The following is a 16,248-nucleotide window of genomic DNA, read 5'->3' on the forward strand; positions in this document are numbered from 1 at the left end:
GCTGGCTCCATAGTTATGTTTTCCATTTGCACGCGTAGGAACAGCACTGATGAAATGCACCGTAAGCAATGTGGAACCACTGTTGAAAAAATTCCTGTCCACAGCTGGCACCACAGATAGATCCAGCAATATTTGGAAGGAAAGCAGAGCTTACTCAAGGGGGCATGGGTTGCTGCTGCTCAGGGTTCTGCAGGAGAGGGCAGTGACTGTGGTTATTCATTGCTGGCAACAATGACGCACAAGCCGCCATTCACGAATGTAAAGCTGCTGTACAAAGATGACACGATGCCTGTCAGAGGATGGGTAATTGAAAATCCTTGAATTTGCAAAATGCCTGTGGGCATCTAATGCAAGTCTTCATATGGTAATGAGGAGAGGAAACAAAGTGGGAGGGCTACTGCACACGCTAAAACTTGCACCTGAAATAATTGGAAATTGGCTTAGACGGGTATGTAACCAGGCTGAAACCAGCTCTAGGGCACTCAGCTTCATCTTCAGCAGCAAGGTCACCGCCCCATTCCAGGCCTATGCATTTCGTCTGAAGGAGCAGCCACAGGTGGCAGAAACAGATTTGCTAACTGGTTGTGTAGAAATAGCTACAGCTGGTTGGGATTTTTTTTTTTAAGACAGCTGAAAAACAGAGGTGGAAGGAGGTGTGCTTCTTTCTGCAAGAGGTTGGTTTGAGTAATTTTTGAACCTGAAACTACTTCCTAGAACTGTTCCTTGGAAAATTTCTGTTTCTTGATTCAGAATAAAGTTTTCTTCACTCATTTGAGCCACTAATATGGAAAAAAAATTAATCCTCAAAACTACTGAAATGAAATATTTAAATCATCCAAATTATGCTGTTTTGATTAACTGGTTTGCAGGCATTCTTGAGATGTGTTACTGTTTCAGGGAGGGATTTATTTGTTAGTTTTAGGGTTTTTAATTGCCATTCAGGTGAGGAAAATGCTTTCTTACAAAATTGAATGTGATTCTGAAGTATATAGAAAGAATGGATCAGGCATCTTTTGCATTAATGAGTTAAATCATTATTTTGGAGCTTTTTAAAATGTAGTCAGGATATGTTTCTTTGATTAAAGTTGCTAGAATATCAGAGGCATGGTAAGAGCCAGAAAAGAAGGTTGGAATCAAGTTTGCCTCATAGTAGTTTTCCTGTTGGTTGTATAGTGATTAATATGGGATGAAACCTTTTCTACTGAAGATATTCCAGGCAAAATTCAACAGCTATTTTCACTGTTTCCAGAGAAGTCAAGTAGCCATAGTGTGTCCTCAATTTCAAGCTGGGCTACATGTATCTGGGCTTTCTTGTCATCTGTATACTCCCTTCTTTTTTTTCGTGCAGGACAACTCACAAAATTCCCAGAAAAGAAGGACAACTTCTATAACAAATCTTTCTGAAGCAGCTGATTTTTAGGATCCTATATCACTGCAGAACAGCACAATCTAATGTAGGGTACCTGTGCTCTAGTTTCCTCTGCCAAATAATTTCTTTACACTGTTCTTGATAGTTTACAAAATGTGACGTGGTAGCTTCTGGCCAGCCAAGGAAGCCTGGAGAGTTGTCTGTCTCCTTGACTGCAGAGAGAAAAAGTCTTTTCCTACACAACAGTTGCATTGTGCTTATGAAGATCTTAGAGCCTAATTTGATACCAAATGTGTGCTACTGTTTTGGGAGGCAGAGGCACTTCCAAAGACCTGGAGTAGACGTCTGCAATGATAGAGAAGCCTGGGATTTCCAAGTTTCTTGATCTTGGTGGTGCTCATATTCTAGCAGTAATAGTAATAATATCTGAGAATGTTAGCTAGTTTCCAGCTGCAGTATATCTCTTCTCTACCATTCCTGTTCTCTATACAATCACCTCATCTTCTATTGCAGTTTCTCAGTTTTACTACATGTAAACACCCCTTCTATCATATTGTTTATCCATGCATGGAGCAAGAAATTAATCTGACTATACCATTCTGGACCTCTTGACATTTAGAGAGAGTTGGGATTTAGACAGACTGTAGAAGGAATTGCAGTATTCAAGATGTGAAGTGATTAAAATGTAACAAGGATTTCAGCAGAAGCAAGGTCAAGGTAAAGATGAACTCAAGGAGAATTTCAGAGGTGGGAGTGAGAAGAGTGGGGAAGGTAGTTTGGCATTATGAAAAATTAGTTTATTGTTTTATTGTTTTAAACTTGGCACTGCTGTGATAGAAATGTAAAGGTCTTTAATATCTTTTAATTGTGCTGTGATAGAGCACAGAGATGCTAAACACAGTGACATGTGCTGTAGATTTCTCTTTATTACAGCTGGCTTTTACAATTTTAATTTACTTCTGTGCTCAGGAATTCAAAGCTCCTCTTGGTGTCAAAGAAGTCAGCACAACTCTCACTCCCAATGTCTGATACCAAGGGGAAAAAAGACTGCCAAGGAATAATGTGGTGTTTCCAGGTCAGATTCATTTTGCTTTTCCCATTATCTGTCCTTCTGTAGTGGTTTTTTCATATACAGAACAGCTTGTAATTATCAGGTCTGCTGATGGAAAACCTCTGGTCCCAGCCACTGGGAGAATCCTCAATTCCTGCTCTGTGGAGGAAACTGCAAGTAGGGAAGGCTGAAGCGCAAATCTTTGGAAGGGGAGAGCAAGACTGCTGGACCTTTCATAGTTTGACAATGTTAGCTTTAGTGAGATTCCTTCTTTGGTTAAAAACCTCGGTGCAATGCTTTTTTGATGCTTGTATGTTAATTCCAATGAGCACGTGTAACTATTAGCCAAACTAATTGACTTTTCACACTAGAGAAACCTAACAGCTATATCAAAAAATAGCCCACTGCTGATATTTGCCAAATGTTTTCATTCCATCTGTTTCATCATAAGGCTTTAGTTTTTCCAGTATCCTTTTCCTACTTTCTATGGCATGCTTTCTTTGACTGTGTTTTTCATAGCAATCTTACCTGGAGATGAGCTGTACTTGTACTGATAGAATAGATGAAAATAAGCCAGCATTTCACTTAATAAGCATTCATTGTTTCATCCTTCTATGCATTGTTTGTGTTGTGCTACTAAAGCAAATGTAGTTAGTGAAAATCAAAATACTATATGAAATCATCTCCTTATAAGATAATTTGGACAAAAAATTTGATTAAAATTTCCTGGCATTGTCAAAACATCTTGTTTTGATGTCTTTGGGAATACAGACTTTTCACTTTCCTCTTTCCAAACATTTTTGTTTTGAATGCTTTCAAATATTTCCTTAGGTACTGTAGAAGCATGTAAAAAACCTAATAGTTAGAGCTTAATGAATCATCTTAAACTACCTAATAGTGAAATTTTTCTATTTTAAATTTTGGTGGGCCAAATCTTGTGCATTTTGATCTTGGTTGGAATTTTAAAACCTCCTCATATGAAGGTTCTAAAACCTCAGAAAAGTTTTTTTTTTGTTTGTTTGGTTTTCTTTCTTTTTTTTTTTTTTTTTTTTTTTTTTGTGGTGGTTTTTATTGGCTCTGGACATCTGCTCTAGAGAGAAAGAGTTTTTGAGTCCAAGTTCCTGGTCTCATATTCTCTTTCAAGTTAAGCATCCTCACTGATTACCACTGCCCCATTTAAACAGGAGGAAGGCAACCTCTTCACAAGCAGAATGCCATTTAGGGCTCTTAGGGTGGATGCAGTCACCGTGTTGATGAGAGGCAACGTGGGCAGCACCAAGTTACTCTTTCACGTGTTATTGAGCATGTTCCATCCTGAGTCTTGTCAACAGGGGCAGAAAGGTACCTCCCACTCAACTCCCCACCGGTAAATTGCCAGCATGGCTTGAAGTCAACAACCTTAAATGCCATCAGGAAACTGGTTGGTGGCCAGCACAGATTGTTGCAGTATGACTGTTTTGCAAGCCTGTATTACTGCAACAATTTTTGTTTCTGACTGGGTAGGCTGCTTTGAGTTAGAGATGATGAAGACTACACAATACTAATGAAGTTTGTCCTTGAGAGACGAGCTTGCACTGCAGAGCTAAGAACAGGAACTTGTGTTTTAAGGCTAGGAACTTCTGCAAAGCTCTTCAGTTTTCCTTTGCTCCCTCCCAGTTTTACACTACCTCAAAACATAACAACACAGCCAGGCTGCCAATACAAATAACAAAGGGCCCTCTATGTTTTTGATGAACAGAAAGCCAAGTCATACTCATCATTCACTTCCTTAGCATCTAACCCTACCTCACCTACATGAAGTTCAGCCAGTGGGTCGTTACACATTTGCCAGATAAAATATTCTACTCTTTTGGACAGAATGGAAATGGAGCTGGACATAGAAGTGCTTCAAGAAACTCAACATTTTCTTGTTACTTATTAAATATCAAACATGGGGCACGTACTTTTACAATATCTGTGAGGACTCCTGCAAAGAAAGCAGGATATTGCTCCAAGCAGTATCTTAGTGACTTTCACTAGCAATGCCTAGTCAAAGGGCCCTGCTTATTTGTGTTACATTCTCCCAATAAATAAATTATTTTTACTGTTGCAATCGTAGTCATCTTCCATGTAAATGCTACCTCCTCCTCCTAGATGCTTAATCAGCTTGTAGGCTTCATCTGCTGACTTGGTCAGTAACAGCAGCCAACACTTGGTATCATCCTATTTTCTCTGCTGTGTATAAAGCTCATTTCCATTTGGATTATTTTGTCAGTTGATAGTGTCAGATAGTATTGATTTGGGGTTTTTGTTTTTGGTTTTTGTTTTTTTTTTTAATGGAATAACCTTAACAAGAACAAAGTAGCTAGTTAGGGACTTGTTTTAGGATAGTATTTATTTCTAAAAATATTTTAAAATATCTGTTCTGGATTATACTTTGTGTGTGTTTTTTCTGTGGGTTTTCCAAAAAATAGTTGTAGTTGTTCATACAAATTTCACATTTTCTGTTGAGCTCCTCATGGAGGAGGAGGTGACAGAAATCATGGACTACCAAAAACTAAACCAATCTCCACCACTGCATCACATATTTACACCTCCAGTTCAAGAGGTGTTTTAGGTAGCCTGAGTAGAAGAGCAGTCCTACTGATGTGGTCAGAATTAGACATCTCTTGAAACAGAGCACATCAGACTCATGCATGTTTGAAGTTTCTGTGAAACTTTTTCACAAATTTACTCTAGTAAATGCCTAGCTTTATAAAGATTACAGTATAAATAAATAACTATGCAAACACAATTCAGTAAATAGATTGACTTTATTTATGTAAACAGGCATTATGAAGGTTAAGATATGTGGGCTTGCAAAATGAAGACAAACCTAAAAAGACAGTTCACTCTCAGTTATACAATGAAGTATGTCTACTTATTGTTCATCGACCAATATTTTTATAGCAAATGAGGCATAAAGAAATTGTGCACATGAGCAGGTCTAGAAAAAAAAATCAAAAGAATCCCTCACTTGATGTGACATTGTGAAATACTGTAAGTTTTTGAGCTCTATGTGTATATTTATCTGACTACTGTTTGTATAACAAAACATCAAAGAATAAGTGGTTGATATGCACAGCAGAGGTAGCTTTTCTGAGATGCATCAACCTCTTGATGCACAGGCAATCTAAATATTAATATTCATCATGTTCTAATTTCCTTATTCCTATGCCAAGTTCAGAAACACTTAGAATTAAGCCTCTTCTGTTTTTCTGCTGTTACATGTGGTTTTGTCTGATTTCACTTCAGCTTGTATAGTCCCACCAAAACAAGCAGCTAAGCAAGATTGCTTTCCAGCTTCAAACTGTGATGTGTGGAGGAAATAAATTCTTCATGTGTTGCTGGTAAGTAAGGATGCTGGTAAGTCTGCATGTCCATTTTAAGATATGACCCAGAATTCCCTATTGCGCAATTAGGTTTGTGTATTTCCTGTTGCACTTCATCTGCATCTTTTTAAAACCTTCTGTAAGGTATCCTGACCCTTAATGCAAGTTGTTATTGTCTTCAACATAGCCAAGTATTTATTCACAGTGCTTATGTAGTTCTTGACTTCCAGAAATGCCTAAATTCTTACCTTTCCAAGTAGAATCTGTGCAATAGTATCTGCTCTAGACAGTGAGAGAATAAAATTTGATAATCACTAAGAGATTCAAAATTTTTCCAAAAGTCATTTTGTGTCTCCAAAACATTTCATTGAATGGGCTGGAGCTCCATCTCAACAGAGCTCAAATCATGTCATTATAAATAATTTTTTAAAATGTTATAAACCAGCAATACCACTCTATGAGCTGCAACTAAATTGCCAATGTCTGGATGAGCCTAGGGTCTGGATCTAAAGACATAAAAAATCATACATATTCTGGTAGAGATTGCAAGACAATGAACTTAACTGTTCTGCCTAAAATCTCTTGAGACTTCACACTCAGAAATTCTTGCCATGGAATCCTTTTTTAGGTGGTTTTATTTCTATATTTATTTCATATTTAAAATGCCTTCATAATGGTGAATTTTCCTGGAGTCTGGAACAGGGTTGGCTTACATGTTTTTCAGGGTGAAAAAAATCCCTATCCATGTAGACATAAAAGAAAAACCTGTGAGGTTCTTAATTATATAAAAAAATAATATTTTATGTCTGGTACCGACACAACTTCATATACTGGTGTGCACACTTCTTTTTTCACTAATTAATTTTTCAACTCTGAAACAATGAAAAGGAATTTTGCTGCTGAATTCAAGCACAACCGGGTGTTATCCAGAGGCTAAATTCTTTTCCTGCTTAACATAAGAACATAATAAGAACATAAGAGGCATACTGGTTCAGAACAAAGGTCAGTGTAGCCCAATATCCTGGCTCCAACAATAGCCATAAGTGGGTATGCAGGAAAGAGTAGAGAGCCAGCCTTGCATATCTGATGCCTCCCTCTAAGTATTCTCCCAGATTTCAGCTACACATGGCTGAAGAATTTCATGAAATGGATGTAGTTCCAAAGTGTTTAGAAACCCTGTGTACACTTCTGCTCTGTGGTCTTGCCCAGTCTCCCCTTGAGGCTGCGTAAACTTATAGCAGATGCCAAATGGGAACAGGGCATCTCAATATTGTGGGAAAAGGGGATTAATATCATTAGGGATAATGCTATCTCTGTACCTTCATTAATACTATGGTTCTAGAACATATCTGGTGATTTGCAGTTATATGATGAGAAAAAGTGGGAATGTGTCCAAAATATTGTCATGTCTTCTTTAAAATATCTATGCAGGCATTGTGATCTGAGAGAAAGGAAAAAAAAAAAAAAAAAAAAGAGAGCGAGAGTGGGTCTGGCAGGGTAGAACACTAATAAACTCTTGATAAAAGAGTAGCCTGTGGGCTCAATGAAGAGATACTTAAACTGTTCAGGCAGGGTGCTAGAGGCAAAGAAATACGTGATTACCTTTGACGATGCAGTTCTGAATAAGAGGAGAATAACTGACAGAGGCCCATGGACAATTTCAGCCTTGCCTGGGAGTAGGCAGACATGAAATGATATACCCATTCAGTGGCAAATTCCAGTTAGATTGCTCTCAGACCAGACTACAAGAGATTCTTGTATCTGTCTTCCTTAGTTTTTCAAACATTTTCTCTTCCATTTTTTTCAAATGAAATTTATTTATTGTTTATAATTATATAAATTAACTTCCTGAGATCACGCCACTCATTTACATTTTCACATATTTGCTGGATGTGCAAAATGAACCAAATGCAAAGATATGTACACAACAAACCTTCCTGTCTCTAAGTGCTTGCAAACAACAAAGGCACTTGAATATTCTTATGAGAGAGTTGTATAAAAACTGTGGCTAGACAGAGTGAATATTTTCTGTGCCTAAGGAAACCAACTGTATCTCCTGCTGTTCTGAATCACTAGGTTCAAATCACTGGCCTCCAAGAATCCTGTAGCTGGAAATGCTGAAGACAGACATCTCTAATGGGTCGTTTTGGACAGCCTCCTGCCAGGATATGATTAATCCCTCCAGAGCTACGTTAGTGCTTGATGAACAGCAATGCTATCTACAAGTACACAATGTTGTCCATAAACATAGATGAGCAGAAAGAAGATACTGGTGCCTGTGGTCAACAGATACCCTCCTCTGTCACCTCTGCTTTTATTCTGTGTTGCCTTTAATTTTATTCCTCATGTTGGATAGACAGGAAAAGAAAGGATTATTTGAAATAGTCCATAAGAGACCAAAGTCCTTAATTTATCAATTTGTGTTGGTTTCATTGTGTTTGCTTCTCAGACATCTGCATGTTTTTCCTAATGTGTTGTGGGGTCTTTTTCTCTGAGTGTATCTGTGGATTTTGTAGGATGGGAGATGTTTGGTCACCTATTAGTAGACTTGGTGCATCCCTCAAAGGATATCTTGTTTGATCAACAGGTTGCTCCTGGTTCTTGGAAGCTTATGAGTTCTCACTAGCACCATTGGAGTACACTACTGGCTGTTTTTCCAATGAGAAGTTTTAATAAGATTGTTTCAGTCAGGGTGGAGTCTATAATCTTAATTTTTGAGAGCAGTAGAGTGATTTCTTGGAGTGATGGTAAATGTCTTTGTTACCTTTACGAAGTGTTGAGCCTATTGGAGAAATTTTTGAACCTACTCCTAAGATACTGCTGGACCCACCCCAGCTGGTAAAATCATCTGGTAGGGTGAGACCCATGTGAGGGAAGGGGATTGTCAGTACTAGTCTTCAGTGTTCACTTTTAATGAATTTTTTCAAGCTTTTAGTATTGTCTCTCTCAATCTGCAAGTCCTTTAGAGTCCTTAATAGTTTCTGTCTATGCCCATGGCAGTAGCTATGAATGTTTTAATCTAATCTACTTGGTGATGAAGCTGTATTCAATTTCATCTCAAGATTAGATCTCTGCAATGCACCTACATCCAGTTGAACCCTGTGACCAGAGCCAAACCTCAACTGTGTTTTATTTGCGTTGAGGCACCCCATTAACAGCCAACAATGTCTACACTCCACTACTTGAAAAATATTTTTAGTCTATTTTTTGCATTAAATAGTTATGATCCTTGCTGTAGAAACCATCTCAGGTTTTTTTTATTCTGTATCAGTGAAGATAAACTGATGTGCCTTGAGGGATCAGGAAGGAGGGTGTCGGCCTGGGAGCTGATGGAGAGCTCCCTGGCTGGTGGAGATACGCATCTTATAGTCTGTGCAGAACTGTAGGCTCTCAGGTGACTCTGCAGAATTCAAGTTTACCCAAGTTTTTGGAAGGGAGGGGAGATGCCAATAGGATATGATGACAAGGCATTGGTTTGTTTTCAGCTGTGATGATCTAAGAGTATCTTTGCTCTGGTAACAGTTAGTGATGACTAACTGTGAATCTAGATAAGTGTGTTTTTATATTCTGAGATATTAAGGAATAGGCGTGCTCTGCCCAAGCTCAAATCCTTCTCAAAAGGCAATTTCTCCATTCTACTTGTTACACTTAATGTGCTTGGGGTTATACTTTCATGTATCTAATTAAATTATTCTTAAAGAACATCAAAATGTATGTGAGAGATGATGTTTTCTGTTGCTAGCTAGCAATGTTTTGTAGTTCCCCAATTACAGTTTCAAATATATTTATTGTAGTAGGTGATATTTAAGGCTAAATGGTCTATTGTTTACATCTTGTGTGTGTTCCTTTTGCTGCTTCCCTGAGCAAAGTATGACAGTGTAACACATCCTCTGGAGGCTCACAGCTAAGGAAAAGTTGTTTCTCTATTAAAAAAATACTTCTTCCTCTGTGGTAGTCTTAGAAGGAATCCGATTTTCTAAGTTTGGTTAAAGTGCTACACGCATCACTTTTAAAATAGCAGCCCTTTATTTTAGGAAAATAATTCAATTCATGATGTTCTGCTTCCCCCTCCTGAACTGAACTTAGATATGAATGGGACGTGAGTACTTGGTGTCCTGAAATGAAATATTTTTCTCAGCTGGAGCCCATGTGCAGTGAAGAAACAGCATGGGTGGGGCAAAGTTTTGTTTTGTTGGTGACCTAGGAGATGTGCAGAGAGGACAGCCTGGACAGTTTTAACAGAGCTCCAAGAGAACTTACAGAACTTGTCCAGAGCCCAGTTCTGTCAGTGGCAGAAGTCCCCCTCATTCAGAAGGAGCAGGCTCAGGCTCAGTGTTTGTAAAACATATGCTCATCATCCCCAGGCTTCTTACACCTATAATATTTCATATGACTTTTCTCTGAAATGACACTTCTTATTTGTTGAGCAGAATTGCCTGTTTTTCTCCTTGGTGCATATATACAAAGTACCTTTTCTTTTTCTTATCTTTTTAGGTAGGATTTTCTATCAGCATATTTTATTTGGGAAATAGCAGGTGACACTTATGGATCTTCCCCTTTCCTTTTTTTTCCTGAAGAAAAACACCCACAGCATAGAACACCCTTGGAAAAGTCAAGCAAGAACCTGTATGCTGTGATGTGCTGTACTAACAAATGTATTCTAGTGCACATTGAGCAACATAAATATGTAAATGTTTTACAACATGTGTACTTACATATCCTACCTTCTTTTATCTTCTTGCTCTGCATACACAAAGTTACATATATCTGGTAGAGTCTGCTCTGTTAACAATAATGCTGAATATGTAAATCCCCCCAGTTTTTACAACCAGTGCTTTAGGTTGCATTTACTGTAAACAAAGATGTATTTTTGGGGGCTGTTGGTTTGAGTTTATTGTTTATGTAAATCTCTCAGAATGTGACATAGCCAGATAGCTTCCTATGTTGTGCTGATCCACATTTTAGGCCAGCAGCCAAAGTATTTTATCTTTTACTTCATTATAGTGATCTTCCAATTAGCTGTGGTCTGTAATACCCTGATTTTGGTGGCAGTGGTTTGGGGAGGATTGTTTGATAGTTCTGCTCGAGAGGCAAAATGAGGGGCCTTATTATAGAAAGTGCAGAGGTTGTGCAGTAGCTGAGTTCTGTTGCAAAGTTTGCCGATAAGGGAAAACTGGCCCTTGAGCATCCATTCTATTCTGTATATTAACACTTCTAATCTGCACTGCTGATAAAACTGCAAGCCATTTGCCTTTGGAGGAATTAGTTCTGCCTCACTTGTGTAACCAGGCGATGGTGATTAACCTTTAAACTGTCCAATATTCTCAGCAGACTCCTGCTCCAGATTAGAAACTATTTAGTTATGACCAACTAAATTAACAACATTCCCTCCTCTGAAGAATAAGATTTGGAAGGTATGCATTTTAAGGTGGAATGTGGATAATGTCCTTATTTATTCACTCACCACTTTTGCTACAAAAAATGTATTCATCAGTTGAAAAGAAAGGGAAAGGAGAGAGGGAGTTCAATTTCAGATTGAAACAATCTACAGTTAGTTACGTACAGGAGGTGATTTGGGTGATTTTGACTTGGGGTGCTGCTTTAGATGGCTGAGACCTGTTTCTGACTTTTCATTCTTAAATAAAACTTACAGGGCAGGGGATAAAATGGGCAGGTTGGTGCTCTGGTGTGGGCAGCATTTTAGGAAAAAGATTTCCTTCCTTTGAAAGGAAAGGCAATTATCTCAATTCTCCAGAAGAGTAATTATTGGAAGATTGCTAACCTTTCTGTCACAATCATGCAAAACAAAAGGTTTTGTACGTGGTGGTTACAGACCGACATATCCAATGGACTTTAGCTGCTGTGATAACCTAGTACTGTACCATTGTATCTACATATTTTAAATGTGTAATTTATCAGTTGAAACATACCCTTCAATACATGTGCCATAAAAGAAAAGAGTGAGGGCAATTATGTAATAGTATAGTGTTTGTCTGACATGCCTTAAATCCCCATATTGTTATTCCTCACTGAATAACAAATACAAAATCCCTGTTAGCAATGTTTTCCGTTTTACCAGTTTTATATTAGCTGCCTCCTTAAAAATTGCTAATCTAGATACTACATTAGTAGGATGTCAGTCAAACTGCAATCCACAGTGAAGCCTTCTTCATATACCAATTTAAATCATTCATGGTCCTTTCTTTGGCATTATTCAAAAGATCATAATAATTTTCTTGTGCCCACAGCACAAAAAAATCAATTATTTCCCCACAAAGACTTGAAAGTACTTAGCGAATGCTGTAAGAAAAGCTGAGGGTTATATCAAATTGAAATTGCACTCATTACACACAACACAATTAGTTGCCACTAGTCTGGCCGGTGCTTTAATTCTGAATGGCATATCTTTATTATTACAGAAACAAGCATGCAAATGGCATTGTTCAGGATTTGCAGAAATCAATAGGATATAGTGCTGTGTGTTTGGTGGCCACTGTCACTCAGTCTGCTGTGGATTTGAGATAATGTGTGTATTTGAATTAATGAAGGGAACGTGAGACATCATAAGTGACACCCAAATAAAAGAAATGGGTACATGATATTTGTAATTATTCTACTTGTGTTTTTGTTGTAAATACTTGTGCTTTTTGTTTTTTAATCAAAGGATTAATTGCATTTTAATAAGGCATTATGATTTTCAGAGCTTTAGTTAATTAAAACTTGTAGTATATAATTATGAAGTGATGCTGAGATTTGTCTAAAGATCACCCATACATTTAGAATATGTATATTTTTCCTTGTTAAGCAGTTGCTACATTTTATGAATTATATTGAATGTTTGAAAGATGATGGCAGTTCCAAATGAATTTCTGTAAATGGCAGCTCGGGATGTAGATTATGTTGTTGGACAAATTAAAGTGGAGGAACTACTGAGGTTGGAAACAATTTTTGGCTGTACTGCTGGAACATTCATTTGCACAAATGTTAGCTTTCAGCTGCAGGAGTCAGAACAGATGTATTTGTTCAATGTATCATATCATTCCGCCCATTAATTCCAGTGAAATTGCTGCAGTTTGAAATTCTGAGGATAGCCCATAAAGACGCACTGGTGGCGTGTGGCAAAGATTATTTTCCATGCGACAAAAGGGTTTTAAAAGGAGGGAGAAAGTAGGTGTATGTGTGTCTGTGTGTGTATTTGTACAGACATCTCTATGTATTGCCTGGTCTCCCTGAGAGAGATGAATATTCCTGGTACAAAGCTTTAATCACTCACAATTGAACCTGGGACATATACATGTATACACATATATAAAGATTGTTTCCTGTGGGAGTATATTATGTCTGGATTGATAGACTAATTGTTAGATAGATAAAACAGAGTTAAACAGTATCAGAAAGTTAAACTCTTAATGTTTCAAATGAAGTTTTCATTTGGCAGTATTTTAAAAAAAAGATCTCTTACATTCCATTCCTCATTCCATTCCTTTCGTAAGTGTATCTTGAAAATAAAAGCTAATTTTGCTCTTCTTTTACATAAAGTCAGAAAAACATTGCTTTGTTGCTGAATGGTGAGAGGACTTTTCTTATTTCTTGTCAGCTGTAAAATGTACTATACTTTTTATGCAGAACAGTCCAGCACAGTCCTGTATTTCTATAGCACAGCCCCATGAACTAAAAAGGTTTTGTAATGATCTTTCTTGAAGTAAGGATCTTAAATTAGACCTCAGCATTTCCTACCTGGAAGCTTGGCTCCTGCAGTGCATAAGTGTTTATTTATTTATTTATTTATTACACCCAGGTTTGCATATAGTTTTTGAGACAAACCACTCAAGAACTCAAAATGTTCCAAGTGAGGTATGGAGATGAAGCCTGCAGAGAGAGGAAAAAAAAAAAAAAAAGAAAGAAAAAGAATTCTCAAAAAATTTACATTGACTTTACCACTCAAACCAGGATTTTAATAGGTATCTATAAATGGATTTTGAGCAGGATTTTTCCATGTTTTCTCCCAAAGCTGATTTAAAATCTAATATTATTAGACTGGTCACAGCCTTCATATTTTAACTGTCAAACCCAAAGTCTGAAAGGTGATTCATTCAACGCTTGCTAAAATATTTGCTCAGCAGCACAATAGTGTGTGATGGAAAATAAACTCCTCTGGAGCATCTCACCCTATCAGCCATGGCCTGCAGCAGGAAAAGAATGAGGGAAGGTCAGTCAATTATGTGTGGTAATCACCGTAAGCATATTATCTGAGACACAGATGTCTTCCCTGACCCCACACGACATAGCTATTAACCCCACAGTAGTATAAAAACGGGGAGGAGGAGGAGCCGGTCCCCTAGGTAAACCAGACCTTTTCAGGCCGGGCTTGTCCGGCGGCTCAGCGCAGTTGTGGTGGCGAGGGCGCTGCCGTGGGAGCTGGAGCCGCGCTCCGCGGGCAGCACGGCCGCCTCTCCTCTTCGGGGACCTTTCTATGGACCTAGTCATGTGAGATAAATAGTTGCATCATCGGAAAAATGGGACTGGCAAATTGACTTGGGAGATATTTCGGGAGCGTTAACAGCCCTGGAATGCCAGGCACTGCCCATGCTTTTACAGGAAAAACTTTTGTTCCTGTGCACACCTACACAGATGATGTATTAGTGCTGATAAAGTATAATACCACTATCATGCAATCATCTAATGCTTCTAGAAAACAGAGATGATTTTCTCATTATACTGAGTAATGTGTTGATTACCACATACAGCTCCTTTTGAGTTCAAGTTCTGCGTAAATTTACTTCAGAAAAATGATCAGCTGCTTATTCAAGTGAAAGGGATTTTTTCAGTGTGGTTGTTCAAACACATGAAGTAAGCAAAGCAGTTTTTTAAACTGGCTATTTAAACTTTGAACTTGAAGGGTCATTTAAATATTTGGTCACTGAATAGGAAACATGCATCCCTTAACAGTTCTGAACTTTCTCACACCAGTCCTTAACCCTGAAAGTAGGCCTGTTTACTTCTTGTAGCCTTTGGAAAATCTTTTCTTTAGTTGATGCTCGTTACCTTTGGGGAGGTAATTTTGTATTTTTCTGCCAAAACAGATAAATAACCATTTAGCAATATAAGCTATTTCAGTTCAGCACAACCCATGGTGCAAAAAAGTCCACAACAGATCATATTTGTGATTTTTCTCCTTGTTAAATAATTGATTGTAATGGCATTCTGGTCTTGTGACACCTTTGTAACTGAGATCAGATTGAGGCAGTAAATACCAGAGTGTGAAAGGAATGCTTTGCTCATCAAATTTCCACAGAATGTAGCAGAGGAATCCCCAGGTTTCCTTTCTGTCTAAAGGAATTATTAAAAGATATTCTCTTTGACACTGTCTCCTTTCCCAGGGTTAATCACCGTGTGAGTGAACATTTGCATGCATTGCTGTGCTACAGGTTAAAGACAAGGAAAGTGGTGGGTTGAGCACATGGATAAACCTAACCATTGGATTACCAGGAAACTAAAATCTGTTAGAGATATGGGACTTTTCCATGGTGCAGGGTGAAGCAGGTTGCCTCTTTCCCTGACCTCGGGGATGAGCTGAAAGTAGATGAAAAGGATGGTGGAAGTGCCTCACTAGGATAGCTGGGCTGAAGGGAGTGTTGCAGGTTCCCATCACAGCCACTGCTGACCAAATTCAGCTGGAGTCTAAAGAAGAGATTTGGGCTATCCTCCTTATTAGTAAATCCCCTGTGGGAGTCTTGGCTATGTGGAAAGATACCATTTACACTTCCTCCTGTTAGTGTGGTCAGTCTTGAATTCTGGGCCTCTAGTAGTCCCTCATTAAACTTCCATCCTATTGTCATTTTAGCCTCTGTCTAAATGTTGCTAAGTAACCTCCTGTGTCAAATACTTTTTCTGCTGGGAGAGAATGTTGCATCAGTCACCTATTGTGACTGCCAGATTAGATACCATAATGTGCTCGACATGGGACTGTGCTTCACTTCTATCTGGGAACTGCAGCCGATACAGGATTTACCAGACTGCTGGTTAAGCAGCATCTTTTCCTTGAGCATATTAAAGCAGCCCTGAGCAACTTGTACAGCTCATTTACTGGTCCCTAGGCTGATTTTTAAGTTTGGAGATTTAGGACTTCTTTTGTTTTACCTTTCACCTCTATATCCTACCTGAGTGAGCAACTCCAGTGAAAAGCACACTGGTCCACTTGCAAACAAATGGTAAAGGATGCAAGTTAAGACCTTGCCTTTAAAAGAGAGCAAGTAGTGCATTCCTGGAGCTTTAGTGAGCCGTAGTTTCTGTGAGGCTCTTCTATCATGTTTTCTTGTGGGGCCAAATAAAAGCCAAATTCTGACGATCACTTGTGTGAGTAGAAATCCGGAGTAATGCCATTTAAATAGTATGTAATTAGGCAAGAGTGAATGAGAATGGAACTTGGTCCAAATTGATTATATATTTCAGGTCAGTTGACATAATGGAGCAGCCTT

General features: G+C 38.3%; 1 long non-coding RNA gene across 2 annotated transcripts; it reads left to right on the plus strand.

Annotated features, from left to right (window-relative positions):
- The first annotated feature begins 523 nt into the window (after window positions 1-523).
- LOC135297171 (uncharacterized) lies at window positions 524-12,382 on the plus strand. 2 transcript variants are annotated; one of them, XR_010359222.1, is made up of 4 exons: window positions 524-674; window positions 2,339-2,444; window positions 5,694-5,788; window positions 7,847-12,382. It is a non-coding gene; the product is annotated as an uncharacterized LOC135297171 (long non-coding RNA). The 2 variants fall into 2 exon arrangements; XR_010359221.1 differs by lacking the exons at window positions 5,694-5,788; window positions 7,847-12,382 and adding an exon at window positions 2,524-3,354 and having other exon boundaries at window positions 526-674.
- The last annotated feature ends 3,866 nt before the right edge of the window (window positions 12,383-16,248 follow it).

Source organism: Passer domesticus, chromosome 3, assembly GCF_036417665.1.
Source record: "Passer domesticus isolate bPasDom1 chromosome 3, bPasDom1.hap1, whole genome shotgun sequence".
In the NCBI taxonomy this organism is placed as follows: Eukaryota; Metazoa; Chordata; class Aves; order Passeriformes; family Passeridae; genus Passer; species Passer domesticus.